The 9,712-nt window shown below is 37.8% G+C and overlaps 1 long non-coding RNA gene across 1 annotated transcript; it reads left to right on the top strand.

Moving 5' to 3' along the window:
- Nucleotides 1–2,395: 2,395 nt before the first annotated feature.
- Nucleotides 2,396–6,083, top strand: LOC118567315. The gene is made up of 3 exons (XR_004933600.1): nucleotides 2,396–2,467; nucleotides 3,611–3,670; nucleotides 6,040–6,083. It is a non-coding gene; the product is annotated as an uncharacterized LOC118567315 (long non-coding RNA).
- Nucleotides 6,084–9,712: the final 3,629 nt, after the last annotated feature.

Here is a 9,712-nt window from a genome sequence, read left to right on the forward strand (position 1 = left end):
ATTATTATTATTATTATTTATCTTTTTTATTGTATTTTTTACTGTAGGCTGCTGAGTCCAGTATAAACCTTGGCTTCAGTCTATTCCATTTTTTGATAAATTATGAGTTTGTAAAGTAAAGTATTATTTTTATTTTTGCTTTGCTTATTTTTGTGATGTTGTTAATTTACCAAAATAAAGTGAAATTAATTAATTAATTAATTATGTTGCCAGACCAAGTAGATTAACATCATAGAGCGGCCAGCCCAATCTATGGATCTTAATCCAAGGGAAAACCTGTGGGGTGACATCAGATAAACTGTTCTTGAGGTAAAAACTAAGAAATGCACAGGATTTATGGACTGTAGTCCGATTATCCCGGGCTGCAATACCAAAAGGAGGTTCCATAAGTTGTTGACTGCATGCTGCACGGATGTGAAGCAGTTGTCCAAAACAGTGGGAACGCTGCTTATTATCAATTCACATTTACAAGAAAGTTAGTTTCAAGCGTTCCTCAGTTAAATGCAGTAAATGTTTAAATTTGCAAAGAAGAATGTGGGCGCTGCTATTTTAAAGACATAACTGTGTGTGTCGCCGTCATCTTTTCTTCCAACAAACACAACAGCTACCGTATCCTGATACTGTGACTGTTTGTTAGAGATACACTGACGATAACTTCATTCTCGTTTGATCATGGAAGAGCCTGCAGAGGGTAAACGGAGCCCCGGGCCTGTGACCTCTGCAAAAATGAGTGACCTCTGCAAAAAGGATTTCAGACTGAAAGCATCTCTCTTGATAGATAAAGGCATACAATGGAAAGACATTCACCTGAAAATTCTGCAGTAGCGAGTATTTGTTTTAAGTCTGCCTTTCATTACTTTCCATTATTTATAGCAGAATAAAATTAGATTTTTTTCCATTAACAATATCAATATTGTATTAGCGTTGTCTGTTGTACTGTGCAAAAGGTTCAAAGATCTTCTTATTTGTCTTTATTTCTATATTTTTGGTTTCATTGAGATTTCAATCTTAGTTTTTAAGGTAATTTTAGCCACATCCCTGTGGCATACAATCACATGTAGTCTAAAGTTTGTGCTTAGAGCAGGAAGAAAGTGTACAGCTAGAGGACAGAAAAAAATGTGCATGGCTACATGCTACTATAGCCAGATGGACAGTTCCTGAAAAAAAGCCTGAATTCTGACCCTATTGAGAAACATGGGTAACCTTAAACAGGATGATTGTTCCAATTGCTCCAGTGGTCATTGGAGAAGAGGGCAAGTTCCACTCTGGACAGGTTGCTAGTCACACTGCAAAGAGGCAGATTTTATTTGGCATTTTTCGACTGCTTCTCTACTTGTACAATATCTTTATCTCTATCTATTTTTTTCTTCAGCTTTTACTTTTCAAAATTTGAACTTATTTAAGTCCATATGATGAAAAAGAGAAAAAAAAGAAACACACAAGGAGGCAATTTATTATTTCATAGCTCACAGAGCACTGTATCTAAATAAGTGATGCCTAGTTGTTACCCACAGTACATAACTTATCTCTGCCAGTCTGTATATAGGGAGCATTTTTAACTCCAAACTCCACATACATGTCTCATTTATGATATATATTTTCTGCCATTGTATTTCCTCTATGCAAATGGATGGCTGGTGCAGCAATGTGGGCCATCTCAAGCTCCTCATTAAAAGATAAAAGACACTCGGTGTGGAATAACACAACGGCTTTATTCAGTTCTGGCCAATTTGAGTGAAAAGTCTTTCATCAGCTTTCTACTTGATGAATGAGAGAGCAGCCTGGGCTGTGAGCTGTACTGTACGCCGATGCGCCAGTACTGTGACAAATGACTGTGGGCCCGGTGACTACAAACACAGTAAACAGAGCCGGAGCTTCCACTGCTTTACACAGCCCATCTTTCCACAGCGTTTGCTCACACTCATTCATCTCCTTCACAGCTTGATAGCTATGTGTAGAATAGCTATAGCATCATAGTCATGTTGCTCACTGGAAAACACAAGTCTTTTCTGCTTCTTTCCTTCTCATCTCCGAAAGGTGGCAATGAATTATGTGGATACAGCAATCTCCGAAAACACATGCCTGAATCTGAAAAATCTGTGTGGGAGGAACACTTGTGGTAGACCTTCCTCTATCCTGGGGTGTTGAACCACATGAGAGTATCGGATTGGACAACAGGATCATCTTGTGTTAGTATGCTGGTCAAAAATCAGAAAAGGAGAATTACCATTTTTCATTTATGTAATAAAGGGGGCTTTCTTAAGAGGGCTATGTCATAAAAAGTGGAGATTGTAAAAAAAAAATCCCACAAATCATCTGGATTTCATTAAGTTCTGCTTTTTCATGCTCTATTCAGGCTTGGCAATGGAACAAACACATCTCACCATGTTCTCAACAGATTCTCCTGGGGGTTATTGAAACCAAAACGTCTTTGCGAAATTGGAAAAGCGATGTGAAAACACAGCAGGTAATTAACTCCATCATGGAAAGTTAACAGTTGGTGCCTTTAACACACATTGGGCACATTGTGCTGAATTGCACCTGGGCAGAACAGTTAGCTGGACTTCAGCCATTTATAGTTTAATCAAAAGTAAGGCAAGTTTAGGCAAGACAAGTTTATTTATGAAACACTTTTCAATAACAAGACGATTCAAAGTGCTGTTGAGCATTTCAGAAGTGTTGATGCTTCTGACTAGGGATTTTAGAGTCAACAATTTTCATGTGTTGAAATTACAATGGTTTAGAGTTATTTAAAAAAAAACAAATAAAAATATGTTGAAAATATTTAATTTAAATTAGTCCAAAACCAGAAAGAAGGGGGCAACTCAACAGCAGTTTAATAAAAACAAAATAATTTCCATTAAGTGTTGCTTTCCTGTGGAGCAAAGCAGTCAAGAACACAACAGTTACTAGTAGGGTAGGGTATGTATCCAAATGCATGCCTTGAATTCAGTTTTATGATTAATTAGAAGATCTGGTCGATGGAAATGTATTCATTAGTAACAAGTTTAGTTTATGTACATCTACAAATTTTCCACCTTTTTAATGAGGTAAAACACCTTGAGCAGTTTCTAGGAATCTTCTGGCAGCTTCAGAATAGGTCTTCCAAAGTCAAAAGTTTTTTGTAGGGGTTGGCATTTTGAGGATTTTTGATCGCGAAAGATAACAAAATGAGAGATTGTCTATAAAACACATTTTATGCTTTAGAGTTCTATGTTCTTGCTCAGAAACATAATCTTTGATTTCCAACTTTTCCTTCACATTGAAAAGCCTTGAAAATATTTATGTAGTTCCAATGAAAAAAAGTTACAAGTTTCAATCATGTCTATTAATATCCATGCTAGTAGTACAGTATAATATTAGCATAGTCTGTTGAAAACATGCAAAAAATCCATGTACCATGGATGCATGTAAGCATCCATCTATCAGAGATACAGCCATAAAACACCCAGTCTTAGACATGTTGCAGCAGATGTGAGCAGAATGCAGCAATAGCAAGGGAGGAATATTTAAACAACAACCAAACAGCACCAAATCTACAAATAGCATATCTAGGACTGTCAACTTTGGAAGAAGCTTTCTGAAGATGTTTTGTCCTTAAAATGTGCAGACAGAAGAAAAATGCACGAGGAATTTCTCTCAGCTTCTGCTAGCGACCAAGTGGCTATTGGTGAGTATATTAATATTCAGCTGGATGCTAGCGCTGTTCAATTGTCTGTTTAACTCATTACCAGCTCAGATTTATTTGACAATCAACATTTTATCTAAGGGTCTTTTTACATTCGGCAGGGCAAATAAAACAATAACGCAAGGCTTTATGCCCTTTTTATGGCGTCAGTATGGAAAAGCTTCATAATAAGATCTATACCTAGGTTTAAAGTACTCTGATCTTCAAATAGCATATAGTTAATTTCAACCATTTCCTCTCTGCTCATAAAACACAACAGTGTGAGAGCTGGGTGCAATCAGGTGTCAAGCTGTAATCACCCCTGACTGATATGATGTAATAGAGAAGACATTCTAAATGTGTTTAAGAGAGGCTGGTGAAATTATGTAAACTATTGCATAAAATATAACTATTACTGCTACTAGTAATGATAGTTGAACAGAAAATTGTGTTGGGTCTGAGCACAATACTCGGTTTGCATAACTTCCATACTGTTACATGTGTATAAGGTAACATAGATTACTTACTTTATACTGTAGAATGGTTATTGTTTTGGTTAGAAATTGCAATACATTGTTGTGATTTGGACAAAACTACCAAATACAGTTGCAAAGGAACTTGTATGCAGGACATTTAGCTCCTTCATTCTTAGTTTTTAGTTTGTTTCAAACAAAAAAACTAATAGTCAGGTTGGCATGGCCCTCTACGGCCATGCCAACCTGACATAAACTTATACTGGAGTGGGATGAAACTGTAATGGTCAATTACCAAGATGCCGAAAAGGTTGAACATATAACATTAGCTTATACAGTCAGGCATACTTAATATGTAGCTGTTATAATATGGGAATTTTACTCTATTTTCCTTAGACATGGTTGGCTGAAGCTAGCGTTTTTGTTTGTAATGACATTAAAGTATCAAATATTTTGACATCTCTAGTGCATAATCAGCACCCTTAATAACGTTTGTTTCAATTTCCCCGAGCAAATCGTCTGAGAAAACCCACTCTTTTTTAAGTCATCAGCAAGCATTCAGTTAGCATTGTCAATGATGCAATGGTAAAGATCATTAGAGCGGCTTCATCAGAATCACAAATACTTCATGTCTGCCATAATCCATTCCATAACCAATTTAAGATGTCTAGATGTTGATTTGAGATTAAGTTGAACTGTTTTGAGAAAGTCCTCCAAAAGACCCTCAGCATGACACCATCATCACCATGCTTGATAGCTTGTACGGTGTTCTTCAATCTGAAAGCCTTACCATACATCCCCCCTTTCAATGTGACAAAGTAGATACAAATAAAATATTTCTTTACTTTCCAACAAGGTGGAAGACTTTCATTTGCTTACAAAAAACTGCTAAGAACACTACAGATTTAGTGAGATGTGATGAGCACTGAAACGCCACTAACCTTCTCGGAGTACAGGAGGTATCCAAGAGGAAGCAGAAGCCCTCACAGTACCAGTGAACATGGCTGCTGCAAACTGAAATTCATAGTCCACGTAGGGGTCATACAGAATGGGAAGAGGCAGGCAGAGGTATCCAGAGTGCGTGACTGAAGGCAAGGTCATGGGCCAGATCCGTAGGTCAAGAAAGCTTAGGCCAATAGAGAGTCCGATAAGGGTGAGGAAAAAACAGGGATGATCCAAAGACGATGCAGGGTCAGAGGCATGCAAGGCAAACAGAGAATGCTGGATGGTCTACTCACACAATGACTTTGAAGAATATGGTATGACTATGGGAGACTGGTAAAAAAAGGCAGGAGCACAGCTGCGGAATAAAGGTGATTAGGACCAGTGTAGGTGCTAATTAGCGTAGCAGAGCCGAGTGGAACAGAGAGAGGCAAAACAGTCAGCTGCCCAAGAAACGCACTGCAAGTACATAAATGCACTGCTAACACAAAACAGTACATCAGGCATTGTGAATAGCCTCCTGATAGCCCAGTGGTTCTCTAATGTTTTCTGTTGTGCCCCCTTTTGAAGAATGAAAGAATTTTAGCTCTTTTTATGGATAAATATGTTAACTCTGTCAAATAATGATGATGACAAAACTATTGACATATTTAAAACGAAAACAAGTACCTAAGGCAATTATGGGATTAGAAAATGTAAGAAAACAAACTTTCAGAATTAGAACATAGAATACAAACAGCATTGTCTTCTAATTCTTTAATTGGCTGTAGTTTTTTTTTTTCCTTGTATTCGTCTAAGAAACCAGAATGCAGAACTCTACAAATAAACTGACTGCAGCCATTGTTTCTAAGCAACAGGTCTCCATAGTCTGTTTTAGAGAGAATTTTGTCTGAAGTAAACCATGTAATTCAGAAGCACACGGAAATGTGGGGACGTGTTCTGTTTCCACCAGCACAGTCACTCCAAATCAAACTCCTGCCAGGAGCCTTAAGTTAACTCAGCTGGAAGCCCAGATGCTGTGTTCCCTCCAACATAGTCACCGACGCAGAGAGCACCAAACCCATTTCAGAAGCTAGCTCCAAAATGGAGAGTTGTGATTCCAGCTCAGGCTCCTACCTGATAGGTGAGTTGGCCGAATGTTCCCCCATCTCAGGGTGAACCGAACTTGTGTGTTAGGATAACACCTGTGTTCCTATTCATCCTTCGGCTTTTATTCTACTCCTACCTTGCTTCAAAGCAAGCATGGCTTCATTGTGAGGTCCATGCAAAACATGATATCTAATCACATTCAAACTGCCTGCATGAATAACATAATTACAGGCATAGGTTTATCATCGCCTCATGATACATTGTTAAAAGGTAATACTAAAATAAAATGCTCTTACAGGGAATGCACTTATCACATAATCACTGATGGCAGGTTCAGCAGAATAAGGTTAATTATATGGTCACTTAAGGCTCTGGACATAGAAAAAATAAGAAGTTTTATAATGGACAAGTTTCGGGTATTAGACACTTCTGTGATGTTGGACAAGGTTGGAAAAATGAATTGTTGTTAGTTTATTTGGCCAAACCAGAAATCCAAAAAGATCCAGGTATCTTTTATTTATTCAGATTATTTTAACCTGGGATTCCATTAACAATAAAATCCCTTTTGAAATAGAGACCTGACCAAGATAGCAGCCATAGAACAATGTAAAATAGACAAATAATACAAACCATCATATACATTTTTTAAATAAAACATTAGGATTAAAGTTTAAATTTAGTGAACTCAACAAAAACAGAGACATTCCACTTTGACTGTATTGTTATTCATGCTGGCGTCAATGACACCTGGTTATGCCCATCAGAAGTCACTAAAGTTAGTGTTTGCTAAAACAATGTTGGACTCTGTAATTTTCTCTGGTCCCCTGCCTGATCTGACGAGTGACGACATGTTTAGCCGCATGTCATCATTCAACCGCTGGTTGTCTAAGCGGTGTCCTGAAAACAACGTGGGCTACACTGATAACTGCCAAACTTTCTGGGAAAAACCTGGTCTGATCAGGAGAGACGGCATCCGTCCCACTTTGGATGGTGCACCTCTTCTTTCTACAAATCTGACTGGATTTGTTTGTTCTCCAAAATACTGACAGCCAAGGGTCCAGACCAGGAAGCAGAGCCGTAGTTTAACACACCTCTATGCAGCTTCTGTACTGTTACCCACCCAGTACCCCATTGAGACAGCATCTTTCCCACAGCCAAAACTGAATAGATTAAAAACAAATCTAAAATGAGCAAATCATAAGAATCAATATGAATCAACTTGAACAAAAAAAATAAAACAATAAATGGGGTTTATTAAATATAAGGTCTCTCCCTCCAAAGATTTTGTTAGTTAATGAATTAATTTCTGACAGATTGATTTCTTTTGTCTCACAGAAACCTGGCTGCAAGAGGACTACGTTAGTAAACATGAGTTAACTCCCTCTAATTATTTAAATTTCCACATTCCAAGAACTATAGGACGAGGAGGACTAGCAACCATCTTTTAGTCTGATTTATTAATTAGTCCCTGGCCAATCAACAACCGCTATTCTTTTGAACATTTAACCCTTAGTTTCCCTCATCCAAACTGCAGAGCAGTAAAACGTCTTCTTATTGTTACTGTTTTTAGATCAGTTCTCAGACTTCTTATCTGATTTAGTGTAATTATTATAATTAGTGTTGTGCCGATGCCTTTTTTGGCCCCGATACCCGATACCTGGCTGTGCAGTATTGGCCAATACCGATAGCATACCGATACCATCTGTTTGAAATTGATGTGTGTGAGTGTATATATGAAAAACTGCATACTACTTAGGGTAGTAGAACTTTTTCATTGCCTACCTGGAATGGTTGACAACAGTTGACTAAATCTGGCTCTCAAAGGTCAAAATAGTGCAACATTCGTGAAATTATAACATGTATAATAGTAGTGCAACAGTAACAGTAAAATTACATTAATAATTGATTAATCTCTTTTAAACCCTTAGTTTTGTTTCTCAAATACCAAAAATAGTGCAACTTTCATGAACTTATATAACATGTATGATACTAGTCGGGAGAGACAAGGCTGTGTTCAAGTGACATACAAACATCAAAATGGTATCGGTGACCTATTTGTTGGTACTCGTCGATACGGATACCACCATTTTAGTGCTGGATTGGGGCCCCGTCCGATACTGGTATCGGTACAACACTAATTATAATGGGGGATTTTAACATTCATGTAGACCATGAATGTGATAACCATAATGTAGCCTTTAATACTATTCTAGATTAATTTGGTTTTCTTTGTCGTGTGTTGGAACTTACACACGACAAATCTCAAATGTTGTTCTTCTGCTATTATGTGTCTCGTTATATTTGTGCCTTTTTGTGCAATGAGTTTTTTTTGTGTAGGTTTTCTCATACTGTATCGTGAGAGGTTAGAGTATGATAAGTTCTTGTCTTTTTTTTCTCCCTCCACTTCCCCCACGTTTTAATCTTCCTTCAACAGATTCAAGGGCAGCGCCCTGTGGGCACCGTGTAAGGCGGGGTCCGGGGCAGTTTTGAGGATGCGCCTAACGGCTGCGCTGATGTAGCAGCGGCGGATTGGCTGCGTTCCTTGGCAACACAAGGCCTCAATCAATCGTTCCCCCAAAATGTTTGTTAAGTGTATGTGATGGACAGTTGTACTGGAACTGAATTTTCGACTGCGATGCAAATTGTAGTTGACAATAAAATTGATTGATTGATTGATTGAGTTGTTCCTTAAATAAACCTCCTTAACGTTCTCCCCTGTGTCTGGCTGAATATCGGGTTCAGTTTCCTATTCATTACACATATGGCATTGATTTGGAAGAGCTAACAGTATTTCCTCACAACCCTGTCCTATCTAACCATTTTTAAATAACCTTTGAGTTCAGTTTAACTGAGTTTTCCACCCCCCAAAAGAAGGGTTCACTGTATTAGAGCTTTATCAGATAATGCTGTATATAACTTTAAAGAGTCTGTCCACCTTTTAATTTTCTCAGTATCGCAGAAATGCCCAGCAGATGGCAGGAATGTTGTTTCTTCCCATTTATATTTTGATGCTTTTGTTGATGGTGTCACTTCCTCGCTGTGTGTTGCATTAGACAATGTAGCCCTCTTTAAAAAAAATAGTTATTTATTCACAGGACGCTGGCTCCCTGCGTGAGCTGCGTTGTTTATATCACAACGTTAGGGAATTGGAGAGAATATGGTGCTCTACACATCTGGAGGAATTCTACCTAATCTGGAAAAACAATCTACTGTTGTATAAAAAGATCCTTTGCAGAGTTGTAGCTGCATATTTTTCATCATTAATAACGGAGAATAAAAATAATCCTAGGATATTCTTAAAATCCATCACTGATGCGAATGTTTGTAATTGAAAATATATTTGAAGATTATTTCGTGAAACGCTCTGATTGGAGAAAGCTTTTTTTTAATTTATTTTTTAATCAAAGTGTTGAAACCCAGGGAACACTTAAAAAAGGACCCACTGTGAGGAACGCAGATGGTAGTTGCTAGAGGTGGTAGACAGAAGGGTGCTGAGAAACTGTGGGAGTTTACAGAGCAAAGCTTTATAGACGGGCATAAA

This window comes from Fundulus heteroclitus, chromosome 20, assembly GCF_011125445.2.
Source record: "Fundulus heteroclitus isolate FHET01 chromosome 20, MU-UCD_Fhet_4.1, whole genome shotgun sequence".
NCBI classification, from domain to species: Eukaryota; Metazoa; Chordata; class Actinopteri; order Cyprinodontiformes; family Fundulidae; genus Fundulus; species Fundulus heteroclitus.